This window comes from Homalodisca vitripennis, chromosome 2 (assembly GCF_021130785.1).
Source record: "Homalodisca vitripennis isolate AUS2020 chromosome 2, UT_GWSS_2.1, whole genome shotgun sequence".
Classification (NCBI taxonomy): Eukaryota; Metazoa; Arthropoda; class Insecta; order Hemiptera; family Cicadellidae; genus Homalodisca; species Homalodisca vitripennis.
The window spans coordinates 202,297,167-202,311,307 of record NC_060208.1 but is presented as its reverse complement, the minus strand read 5'-3'; the positions used below and the strand labels follow the sequence as shown (position 1 = coordinate 202,311,307).

General features: G+C 33.0%; 1 protein-coding gene across 1 annotated transcript in view; it reads right to left on the bottom strand.

Moving 5' to 3' along the window:
- Positions 1–14,141, bottom strand: part of LOC124355278 (pikachurin) — a 417,704-nt gene that overhangs the window by 210,652 nt on the left and 192,911 nt on the right. The gene's annotated exons all lie outside the window — the stretch shown is intronic.

The window sequence follows — 14,141 nt, the reverse complement described above, 5'->3', positions numbered from 1 at the left end:
TAATTTCTCAAATGATATTTTTAGCGGAAAAACATCCATTGGCCTTTTAACGTATCTTAAAAAGTCTTTCCATTGACTCCTTTACATGATATTGTCTTTGGTTACAGAACACGAGCTGAAGAAAATGTTTAAAACGTGTATGAAACACCGTCCAAAATGTTCCCATGTTTTCAGAAAAACTTAAATTTTTCTTAGTAAACTATACTTAACCTTGCATTCAAATGTACTTATAAATTTATTAATAGTTTGAAAGCATTGTTTCAATATGTACGAACTAATAAAATTAGAACTCATCAGTATATATCGAAAAAGTAAACATACAGCAGTAACAGACAGCAGGTTTACTGATAGAGGATCGTAGCGTTTGAATACAAAAGTGATTTTCTACGAATTTCCATAATGAAAATATTATAAATTGTAAATGCATATAAATACGATCCACGTATTCTCACCTCCATTGAATGCAATATTGACTGTATACTCAGTTTTACTAAGAGAAATGTTAATGTTTTGGATTTTTTTTGTTATATAATTATAGTAGTTAAATGACAGGAAATACACTCATCTCATCCATGAACATATTAAATTTACGTATAATCTACAGCTTATAAGTACTCATTTTGATCAAACTCCCAAACTAATTAGATTACTATACAAGGAATAAGCCAGTGAAATGTCAAACATTTTGTATCCCAATAGCAACAATACAACACAATTTTCACGGAATGCTGAATGATCAATACAGAAATACGCCAGTGCAAATCCAACGATTTTATGCCGGACAGTAGCGTCCAATAGCTACAATACAACACAGTTTTCACGCAAAGCTGGATGATCAATACAGGAATACGGTAGGGTAAGCCCAACGATTTTATGCCGGACAGTCGCGTCCAATAGCTACAATACAACACAGTTTTCACGCAAAGCTGGATGATCAATACAAGAATACGGTAGGGTAAGCCCAACGATTTGATCCCGGACAGTCGCGCCCAATAGCTACAATACAACACAGTTTTCACGCAAAGCTGGATGATCAATACAAGAATACGGTAGGGTAAGCCCAACGATTTGATCCCGGACAGTCGCGCCCAAAGCTACAATACAACACAGTTTTCACGGAAGGCTGGATGATCAATACAGGGCTGCTGTTCAGCCGTGCCGGCATCAAACAAAATACCGCTACTGGCCAATTACCAGCATTACACCATCCATTTTTCTAACCCGGATAAAATGGGAATAATTAATCAATCCTTTCATATATGTGACATTGGAGATAAATTAATCCTTGCTTTTATAATTAATCGGTTTAACTTTAACATTTCACAAACGGAAACTATGATTTTGTTCCTCAATGACGTAATAAATGGATGCTTTAGAAGCTTTCGTAAAATTAATATATTTCAATTAGACGATTGCAGAAATATTTAGTGCTCCGAAAGAAATTTTATCGTTTTATTGTTTTATATATATATATATATATATATATACAATATATACAGTATAATAAAAAAATATATATATGTGTATATATATATATATCTATATATATAAAAATGAATGTTTGTATGTTTGTCCTTTATGGAATCGTGAACTGTTGGACCGATCATGATGAAAATTTGTACGTATATGTATTTTTCCACGGAGAAGGTTTATAAGCTATGCCCATCCCTTTCCCGATTCAGGATTCCGCCCCACTGGTTCCAAAAATACCCATAAGAAATGCATTCCAGCAAACATATGTTAACGTCTTTTCAAATTTTTAATCAGCTGTTCTTTGTAAACATATATTACACTTATAGTTTTAAAGCATAGAGTAAGCTTAAGAGAAACGACAAATTTTGTTTAAACTGTTTCTGCAATCACTGTTAAACATAGACTTTACTATCCAGATAATACAATTCAAATTTGACGTAAAATTCACCTTTAACTGCAATATTTATTTAATATAAACCATGCTCATGCTTGATCAGAAGAGTAATGCAGATATCATAATTACTATCTTACGTTGGCTACAAATATAAATATTTTATATAATGTTATAAAATCAACCTTAGTTGTTTTTTTTGACAGAAGTATGGTTCTCAAAACTCCGTGTGTACATATTCTCTCGATCGAGACAACAAAGCAAGCTCAATCGTGGCATCGGAGATATAACTAATTTAATCTAAAATTTATTATAGTAAAAAAAAAAATTTACTAAGTAATATAAGGACTTCGGTTCTTAAGATTTGCGTGCGAAGCCGTGGGTAACAGCTAGATAGAGGCAGGAATATGGTACATACCTTCATAATACGCCCAAGAGGCTCACGATGGAACGACTATCAATTATCTCAGCAATGTTTAGAATGTGATAGAAAAAGAATAAGTGAATATAGTGTACTGTTTTCAACGGGAAATTGCGTGCGAAGCCGCGGGCAACTTTTTCAAAAAATTATTGAAATGCGCAGCAAAGCGCGCCGGGCCCGCTAGTATATATATATATATATATATATATATATATATATATATATATATATATATATAAATGAATGTTTGTGTGTTTGTCCTTTATAGGCTCAGAAACTATTTGACCGATCATTATGAGAATTTGTGTGTATATGTATTTTTCCACGTAGAAGGTTAATATGCTATGCCCATTGATGTAACTCACCTCCAGGAGGCGCTGCAAAATATACAAGTTATCAAAGCGCCTGCACATTGTAAACTACAATTACGAGATAGTTGTGTATAATAACCACACACTATGTGAAGTGTTTATGGATATTTGTCTTCCAAATGAATTTCTGTTTCGCCTTATAGCTTGAATTTTAGACCACTTTATTATTAAGTACATGTACGTGTACAATGGCTATAAACATACACTTTTGGCAGATTTTCTTCATAGTGTCAACAAGGTAAACTCTACATCGGCGATGACAATATAAGTCACTTGAACCAGAAGTGCTCATACACGAGCAAAGATTACAAAAAGCGTGCGGAGCCGCGGGGAACAGCTAGTGTATATATATATATATATATATATATATATATATATATACTAGCGGGCCCGGCGCGCTTTGCTGCGCATTTCAATAATTTTTTGCAAAAGTTGCCCGCGGCTTCGCACGCTTTTTGTAATCTTTGCTCGTAGATGAGCACTTCTGGTTCAAGTGACTTATACTGTCATCGCTGATGTAGAGTTTACCTTGTTGATACTATCAAGAAAATCTGCCAAAAGTGTAACGTTGAAAACAGTACACTATATTCACTTATTCTTTTTCTATCACATTCTAAACATTGCTGAGATAATTGATAGTCGTTCCATCGTGAGCCTCTTGGGCGTATTATGAAGGTATGTACCATATTCCTGCCTCTATCTAGCTGTTACCCACGGCTTCGCACGCAAAATCTTAAGAACCGAAGTCCTTATATTACTTAGTAAATTTTTTTTTTTACTATAATAAATTTTAGATTAAATTAGTTATATCTCCGATGCCACGATTGAGCTTGCTTTGTTGTCTCGATCGAGAGAATATGTACACACGGAGTTTTGAGAACCATACTTCTGTCAAAAAAAAACAACTAAGGTTGATTTTATAACATTCTTTATATTTGTAGCCAACGTAAGATAGTAATTATGATATCTGCATTACTCTTCTGATCAAGCATGAGCATGGTTTATATTAAATAAATATTGCAGTTAAAGGTGAATTTTTACGTCAAATTTGAATTGTATTATCTGGATAGTAAAGTCTATGTTTAACAGTGATTGCAAAAACAGTTTAAACAAAATTTGTCGTTTCTCTTAAGCTTACTCTATGCTTTAAAACTATAAGTGTAATATAAGTTTACAAAGAACAGCTGATTAAAAATTTGAAAAAGACGTTAACATATGTTTGCTGCAATGCATTTCTTATGGGTATTTCTGTAACCAGTGGGGCGGAATCCTGAATCGGGAAAGGGATGGGCATAGCTTATAAACCTTCTCCGTGGAAAAATACATATACGTACAAATTTTCATCATGATCGGTCCAATAGTTCACGATTCCATAAAGGACAAACATACAAACATTCATTTTTATATATATAGATATATATATATATATATATAGTTTTAGCAATATGACATATCAAAACCAATTCTTGGAAAGGATACATGACCCCAAGTTGAGAAAGAAGACAGTCAAGAGAAGTTCGACACCGAATAATAATGAATGAAAGTAAATTATTAATTATTAAGTAAAGTAATTTAATTAAGTGGAATAAAGAATCGGTTTATTGTAACTAGGTAGATGACACCATTAGGCGTGAGCGGCAACTTGTGTAGCATCTAGAAGATTGGTGGAATTTAGGCGTTGTTCAGCTGTGGAGGGGCAGAAGAAGAATTCAAGGGAAGGCCACATTAGATTAAATTAGATCTGACCATTACTACCTTCTGTGATCTTAGTGAACGGTTTGCTTTTCGTGTCAGAGTTTCAACATTAACTCCTCTATGAAAAGCATTCATTTTGGAAAAAAAATACGAAATATCTCATTGCACTTGGTTCTAAATGGACCGTTGCACTTGTGTATGAGGTGATAACATATTCAGGATGGATAAGGTTGACGGTAGGGATATCACTTTGGCAGAAGAGAAGGTCAGCTCTATTCCAGCCAGTACAGTCGTCCTCCACAGTAAACTAGACGTGCCAATCCAACCCTCTACATTAATATATCATATCACAAGTATCTATGTGTCGTTCCTGTACACCCATAGGATTGCTCAGATATAAGTGACACAGGTGGTTGTGTTGCACTTACTCGTAATGTTGGTTCGGTTGGAAGTTATAAGCATCTCGGAGTGATAGATCCCATGTTGTGGCTATACGTCGGCCATCAGGAATTTGTTGTGGAGGAGTACCCAAGTATAACCGTCTTTAGGAGAACCCCTCATCTCTCAAAACCTCCTCCACAATATCTTTTACGTGACCACCAACAGGACACATTATCAGTATGTAAAAATAATGATAAAATGTTCCTTAGTTTTAGTGTTAATTCTACTCACAAATATTGAGGGTTTTTACAGAATATACTTGATTTATCGTAATACTGTTATAAAATATAATAATAAAGGTTGCAACCTTCACAATACTCTTTGTTTCCAAGTTTTGCATTAATGTAAACTTTTGTTCCCATGATTGTTCGAAATATAAACAGCTTTCAATAAATAACAAGTATAAATAAGCTTTGAATTTTCCACAGAGGTCGTTTTGCGTGACTATGGATTAAAATTAATGCCAGTCACGAATTCTCAGCCGGATTGCAGCAAACACAATTATGCACACAAATCACTTGTGCAGACGTGATTGTCATGCACACAACGGTCTAGAACAATAGATTTACTCGACCTAGTCTAGTAACCTTGACCCTCTGCCCTAAATCCCTGTCGTTCAAGAAGTCTTCAATCAAGTATCGTTTGTTTGAGCATTTAATTCAGTCACGAGCACGGGGTTTTTAATGTGATAGTTTTAACCATAGTAGGAATATACTTCTTAAACAGCAACTAGATTTTTATGCAAAAATTATTTTGATTGTAAGGGATCTACAAAGAATGGTAATACTGAAACATTTAACTATACTTGATATATCATAAGAAGCAATATTCAGCAGCAGTTCGTAAGACTAAACCTTTAAACACTAAATCACCAGGTATCCGAAAGCCTCTAAAATGTAAATTAAACTCACTCAGGAACACACTTAGATTCAGGTATCTGACAGCTCTCTTTCTTTGGACATTCCCGGAACCTGAGAATGGAAATATTTTTAAAAGTTCTTTTTTATAGTTTGTTATTGGCGATGCAAGGTTTGAAAGGATAACAGGATTTCCGACATTTTCCATCGTTATGGGTTATAAAATGTATAACACAACGTTTCGAGGATTAGAATCTATCCTCTTCGTCACTTGGGAGAGGTGTTAATACATATAAAAAATAACAAACAGAAAGCAGTAAAGAAGGGAAAGAAAAGGGTAAAAACATACCCAACAGCTGCTTGGAGTCCATTCCAGGCGTTGTCACTGCACAGTCCCGATCACAAATCACAAGTACGAGTATAACTATCACAGATCACACATCACACCAGCACAGGCTACAGTGGACACTAACAAGAATGGCGATGTCGGCTCTTTCATCGGCACCGCGTAATGTCATCTGAAACAATGGGACAGGAAGGCGATGATAAGGATTGGGAAGGGGTAAAGGCAAGCCACTTCCGGCCCCAGCTTTTGGTCCTAGGCCTTAGTAGAGGGTAAACTTTACCGTCAAGTTGAGGAAATGGCGATAGGATATCCTATTCCGCCCATTTTCGCCAATATCTTTATGGAAGAATTTGAACAAAAAGCCCTGGCTTCAACTCAGTTCAAACTGAGGATCTGGTGAAGATACTTGGATGACACTCTCGTCATCTACTACGAATGGAAATATATCCCTCATGGAGACACAGAACTTACCGAATTTCTCCCTCCATTCACCTTACCATAAAGAAGTTCAAAAACAAACTCCCCTTTCTGGATGTGTGGGGAGACTAATAATTTAAAACCGAAACAAAAAATATTTGCTCAATCGTTAAGCCTAAATATAAAAGAATTATGAATAAAAAGTAAATTTTAAATCTTATTTTAATGGTTATTCTCAATAAAATAGTATTTATTTAAGACAGACTGAATTAAATTAAGTCAGTACACGATATATATATATATATATATATATATATATATATCCAATAATGTACATCAACCTGTGTCAAATTTCAGTCTCGGTAATGTGACTCACTCTTTATACTGTATACTGCCAAGTAAAGAGTTAAGAGGATCCCGAGGTTTCGATTCATTAATAAATAGATTGTAAGGCATGTAGCACTCATAATGTTTGAAAGTAAATCCCTGCGGAATTGTTTACGTCATATCATTCTACTTCTATTCATATATAAATAAGTAATATTTGATTCAGTTTGAGAATTCACTTTGACATTATCCAAGGTTCAATTACTCAAGGGCATTATAGAAGTAACAGTAACACACAAACATGTTTGCCACCAGAGAGCAATTCAGGACCTAAGACGGACGATTACATCAATCTCTGTCCGGACGCAACCTTGTTACACCTTCTTTACCTCTCCTTGCTTTCTCCCTCCCCCCCTCTTGAGCTAATCACCTCCTCATTCCCTTTAGTTATATAAAAATTTAGCTATTCTTTTCTCCGAAACACTTTATTCTTTCCTATTAGTTCCAAAAGTTGTTGTGAATACAGGCGTCATCAAACAGATAAACATAACATTTTATTGTTTTTCGTTGTTACATTTGTTTTGTTTTGTGAGGTTCTAAGTCAATAAAATAAAATAAAAAATAATAATGTTCTTTTAAACTATTAAACTGTCCTTAGTAAGCCCGTATAAAAGTGTTGTAAAATATTCAGCAATCCTGAAAATAACTGTTAAAAACTAAACATTATAGATATACCTTTACAATCGAATCCTTATAATATTGCAAAATATTTCAGGGACACTAAGTATAAAATTGTAGTCATGTCTAATTCGAGTTACTAAATACCAGCAAACAGAATATGGTACAAAACGATAAGTTTAACTAGCACGATTTTATTTTTGTATCATGACGCCCATACCATAAAATGATTGTTATCATGTTTATTGGTAAATAAATAAAACCAGATGTTACATTGTATTATTTCAAATAAATATTTAAAGTATTTCTATTTTTTATAGTTTTCCAGTTATATGAAGTTTAATATATTTGGTTTTGTTATATATTGTGAAATATTTCTTGTCTAATATATTTTATACACGACATCGTCCAACACTATGTATGTTACATAAGCAACGAAGATGTTCAAAGGAATTTTTAAGCACTTACTTCATTGCAAAACTAATCATGGCCCTAGTTGTAGTTGTACTTTTGAGGTCAGAGAAATAAGACCAGATTATGTGCTGAACCATATATGTTGGAGGTACAGTCCAATTTATATATATATATATATATATATATATATATATATATATATATATATATATATATATAAATTGGACTGTACCTCCAACAATTCAATTTACCAGCTAACCTGTAGGTTTTATCTCAAGGACTACATTGGGCAAACCTCAAATTCTTCGCGGGTCAGAATGACCGGTCACCGTTTTTCTATCAATCACAAAGTCGAAAAAACCAGTAGCCTTACACGCTATTCACCATAACAAAAGCTTTGAGGATTGTTATAATCTCAAAGCTATAAGTAAAATTACACCTTGTGAAACCAGCTCTCGAAATGATATTTAAGGAATAATGAATTGGCACACCAAATTCTATTAAAATCGAAGCAACCATATGGACTTGACATTCGCTAAATTATTGTTTTCCACTTGAATAATTAGATTTTGATATACAAATTTACCTAAATCCAAAATTATGTTATATTATATAATGTTATTATTGTTAAATTAACAACTAATCAAAACTTGTTTACATGTCAAAATTGTATTTACATTTAGAATGTTTATTATCAGGTGTTTCCTTTTTTGTTTGTTTATTTTATTCTGTGTATGTTTTACAAGTGTACTTGACAAAGTTGTTAATTACAACGAAATATTATACATTAAAAAATTGTAGTTTTTTTTTGAAACTGCTCTGAGAGACTATATATATATCTCTGAGCATATATATATATATATATATATATATTGGTTTTAAAAATCTTAACCCCAGTAAACCAATATAAAAATGTTCGCTAACGCTCAGCCATGTCATAGAGTGACCAGAAACATCGTCGAACTTGATTTTGCCTGTATAGAAATTAGGCTTCATACAAAATGTCAAGTCTATACACCGGTTTGGCCTTGAAATATCGTGTACACTTAGAGTTGTCCTACTCCTCTAATGATAAGCTTCGCTGTCGCTATTTCTATACAGGCAAAATCGAGTTCTACGATGATTCATGTCACTCTATGACATTTAGCTGAACGTTAGCGAATATTTTTATAATGGTTTTATGATTAACCATGGTGGCAACAAGAAACTACCAGAACAAAAAAAATTATAAACAATTAGTATACTAGAAGAATCGTTTGACATTTTTACTTGTGATATAGTAACACGTGTACCTAACTATCCTAAATATCTCTTCAGAAAGATTTAATCTATTTCCTTTAAATTTTGCATCAAATTTCGTTTTTATGTAGGCAAGATTAAATCCTATAACTGTGCATGTTGATCCATGAAATTTAGCCGAGGGCCATTGAAGCCTATCACTCGGTATAATAGCAAGATTTCTCTTTCATCTGCCAAGGAGAATTAATAATATATTTTTAGTATGTTAGTGTGATTGTTCACAAGAATAAAATGAGCTACAGACTTTAAAATTTGCATTTCATCTCAGCGAAGCTTTTTACGCTGCGTACTTCTACCTTATATCACTTGGAGTAAATTAAGTTCTTTATCTACATCAAAATTTGTAATGCTTTTTAGCCAAAATCTAATATAAGGTTTTTCATGTAATTGCTAACTTAATATCCCCGTAATTAACCAAGAGTTACCAATCAAAAGAGCGCCGTCCTGTGGTTTTACCATGGAGTCCAAATCATGAGAATTCTGGCCTTGGTTGTGATTTTGGACTGAAACAATGCTGTTTCTTACACCAAATTCCATATCTTTATTTTTACAAGGCTCCCTCATAATAAATGGCGCGAATATCTGGTGATACTGAAATTTTTATCTCACATTCCGAACTACAAAAATATCCTCAATTCTAAAAAAATTAAAGTGTGTAAATAACAACTATTACAGAAACGTGGCACACACGAGGTTTTACTTTGTATTCAAAAATAAAATTTCTTAGAAATGCAAAAATTTATAATTAGACGTTGCTTGAATTATTGCCATATAATATAATTTCTCTTGGACTTTTGATGTCTTTATCTACATATTATTTGGTATTATTAAAGCAATCTTAAAAAAGCTGTATAATTTTCATACAATGAAAATTGGGGGAAATTATTTTGCGATTTGTTGTGGTGTCTATATGCTATAAACTATAGTCAAACTTTATCAAAACTGTTTTTAAAACACAAAAAGGTTAAGTTTTTATAACGAAAAGAGAATTCAAATTAATTTTTTTTATTAAAACTGCAAGGATTATGAGCAAAGGAAGAGAACATGTGAAGATTTATATTCAAACGTTTGGGCATCAAACAGTTTCATAAAACCTACTTTTTACACGTGAATAATTTCCACCCCTAAAACGTTGCGGTGAGTTCAAAGAAAGCAGAATAATGTTTTAATATTATTTAGAAATGAAACTTAATTGTGGTTTTATACACAAAATAAAAAGCTATCGGATGGATCGATAAATCAGGAGAGTGGGTGAACACGTGAGTAATTATGACAGTATTTATTGTCCCCTTCATTAATATATTGTTCCCGGGTAGTAATTAGCTTGATTTATCTAATTGGTTAATTGGCAAGTAAGGGTTGTGACGCGGACCGCGCCATGTTCCACTCTCCAACTACTGTAAAAGTTTAAATATGAATATATTGTTCCCGGGTAGTAATTAGCTTGATTTATCTGATTGGTTAATTTGCAGGTATGGGTTGCACGCGAACCGCGCCATGTTCCACTCTCCAAATATTTTACAAGCTGTAATATGAATATTTTTTTCCCGGTTAGTGATTAACTTCATTTATCTGATTGGTTAATTGGCAGGTATGGGTTGCGCGCGAACCGCGTCATAGTGAACTCTCCAAAATATTTTACAAGCTGTAATATGAACATTTTGTTCCCAGATAGTGATTGGCATGATTTATCTGATTGGTTAATTTACAGGTATGGGTTGCACGCGAACCGCGCCATGTTCCACTCTCCAAATATTTTACAAGCTGTAATATGAATATTTTGTTCCCGGGTAGTGATTTGCTTGATTTATCTCATTGGTTAATTGGCAGGTATGGGTTGCACGAAAACCGCGCATGTTCAACTCTCCAAATATTTTACAAGCTTCAGTAAGAATATATTGTTCCCAGGTGGTGATTGGCTTGACTTATCTATTTGGTTAATTGGAAGGTATGGGTTGCACGTAAACCGCGCCTGTTCGACTCTCCAACTACTGTACAAGCTTCAATATGAATATATTGTTCCCGGGTGGTGATTGGCTTGATTTATCTAATTGGTTAATTGGCAAGTACGGGTTGCACGCAAACCGCACATGTTCAACACTCCAAATATTGTACAAGCTTCAATATGAATATATTGTTCCCGGGTAGTGATTGGCTTGATTCATCTAATTGGTTAATTGGCAGGTATGGGTTGCACGCGTCCGTGCCATGTTCCACTCTCCAAATATTGTGCAAGCTGTTATATGAATATATGGTTCCCGGGTAGTGATTGACTTGATTTATCTGATTGGTTAATTAGCAGGTATGGCTTGCACGCGGATAGCGCCATGTTCCACTCTCCAAATATTGTACAAGCTGTAATAGGGTTTAATTGTACAAGCTCTAACTGAACTCATTAAAACACTAGTATATATTTAATAGTATACTTATTTTTAAAAGGTATTTTTGTAAATAATTTTACTTATAAACCTTAAAATGTTTGAATATTAATAATAAATCCCAAAGTATCATTACGTAAAGTAGACAGTGGTTACTTGTTGGCATATGTACTCCCTTGTTTATATATTAACTTTAGAAAAGCTTGACCAGAGATTGCAACATATTTTATCTTCACATTAAATAAAGGAAGGGATTAAATAACACTTATCCAGTGCGAAGTGTTAACCCGGGGATACTCATAAATCAAAGCTCAGTGAGAAGGTTCTCCTCTTCTCTTACAGTAATGTTTTGGGTGTAAAGTAACAGGTTTGTTAAACATTCAACTACAGATTTATTCTATTATAAAATTGTGGGGAATGATCTTCTTTGCCTTAAATATTATTTAATTATAAATTCTTTGTCTGGCGTATCGATATAAAGGATCAGCCGTAATGTTATTATACGTACAGCAAAAGGTAGAAGTGGCATTTAGTTGTTTTGTTAACTTTGTTGATTATAAAGTAAGATACACCTGAAAGGTCTCAGCGGGAAAATGGAAAACGGCAGAGTTAGTCAGAGAGAGTCTCAAACGAATACACAAACTAAGGCAATACACAATCCAGGCTCCGGAATACCTAACCTCATCCTTGTCTTTGATGTTGTATCGGATAACTCAGCTTCGATCTCCAACAAACATCTTCGGGTTATATTGTTACTCAGATTAAAATCCTACTTTTCAATGCATTAAAATATCACTTTATAAATAATATACTACTAATATTACTTTTAAATGCATTTATAAATATTTGAAAAGTTTGTTTGTAAGGTACTCGTGAATTTCTATTCTATGATATTTCTAAATGAGTGGTAAAACAATCTGTCAAGTACATCCATCCCGTCCGTCTACCCTTGTCTCTCTAATGTATAGCTCCACGCTACAAACCTCTCTCTCATTTACCGTGGAGGTGGAACGGTGGAATGGAGCCAGCCGTACAAACATATCTTGCATAAATATATACAACAAAACTGAATAGATCACATTTATTATTTTCTATCTACTTATAACAAATTATAGCTTGCAGATCATTTGTAAGAAGGAATTTGAGTGTAAAACGGATATAAACTGTGAATGGGAAGTTTTAAACCGTGAAATGGTAAATTTGAAAGCCATTTGAAATTCTAGTTCGGAACCCACAATAGCAATTAATCGCTTACATTGTTTGTAATTTACAAATTTATGTTCTTGACTGTCATCTATGAGGAAGTTAAACTAAACCAAACCCGAAGAATAATATAGAATAACATCAGTTTTCTTTTAATTATATCTTTTTAATTTTAGAAATTTCTTAATTTATTTTTTTAAACACTACTGAAAAAACTAGTTCATCCCATAACTTTTTAATTGGGCTTTCATTTATTTTAAACTGTTTCAACAACTGCATACTGTTAGCGTTTAATTACTAGCACGATAATTAAAAAGAGATTTACCGGAATATATTCTTAGATAGTTAACATTTTATAACGTTTATGGCCCATACCCATGAATCATTTTAGACTAAATTTAAAAATTAAACAACTTCTTCCATAAAAACCATTAAAACTTTAAAATCACAAGATTCGTTGAAAGAAAAGATATTTAAATTTAATATATTTCGTCTTTAAAATTTGCAACTTATAACGTAGTTAGCTATTATAGTCAGGTAATGTTATATGGCATTAACAACTGCAGGTAGTCAGGCAATGTTATATAACATCGACAACTGCAGATATTCAGGTAATGTATATAACATCGACAGCTATTATAGTCGTGTAATGTTATATAACATTAACAACTGCAGATATTCAGGTAATGTATATAACATCGACAGCTAGTATAGTCGTGTAATGTTATATAACATTAACAACTGCAGATATTCAGGTAATGTATATAACATCGACAGCTATTATAGTCGTGTAATGTTATACAACATTAACAACTGCAGATATTCAGGTAATGTATATAACATCGACAGCTATTATAGTCGTGTAATGTTATATAACATTAACAACTGCAGATATTCAGGTAATGTATATAACATCGACAGCTATTATAGTCGTGTAATGTTATATAACATTAACAACTGCAGATATTCAGGTAATGTATATAACATCGACAGCTATTATAGTCGTGTAATGTTATATAACATTAACAACTGCAGATATTCAGGTAATGTATATAACATCGACAGCTATTATAGTCGTGTAATGTTATATAACATTAACAACTGCATATATTCAGGTAATGTATATAACATCGACAGCTATTATAGTCGTGTAATGTTATATAACATTAACAACTGCAGATATTCAGGTAATGTATATAACATCGACAGCTATTATAGTCGTGTAATGTTATACAACATTAACAACTGCAGATATTCAGGTAATGTATATAACATTGACAGCTATTATAGTCGTGTAATGTTATATAACATTAACAACTGCAGATATTCAGGTAATGTATATAACATCGACAGCTATTATAGTCGTGTAATGTTATATAACATTAACAACTGCAGATATTCAGGTAATGTATATAACATCGACAGCTATT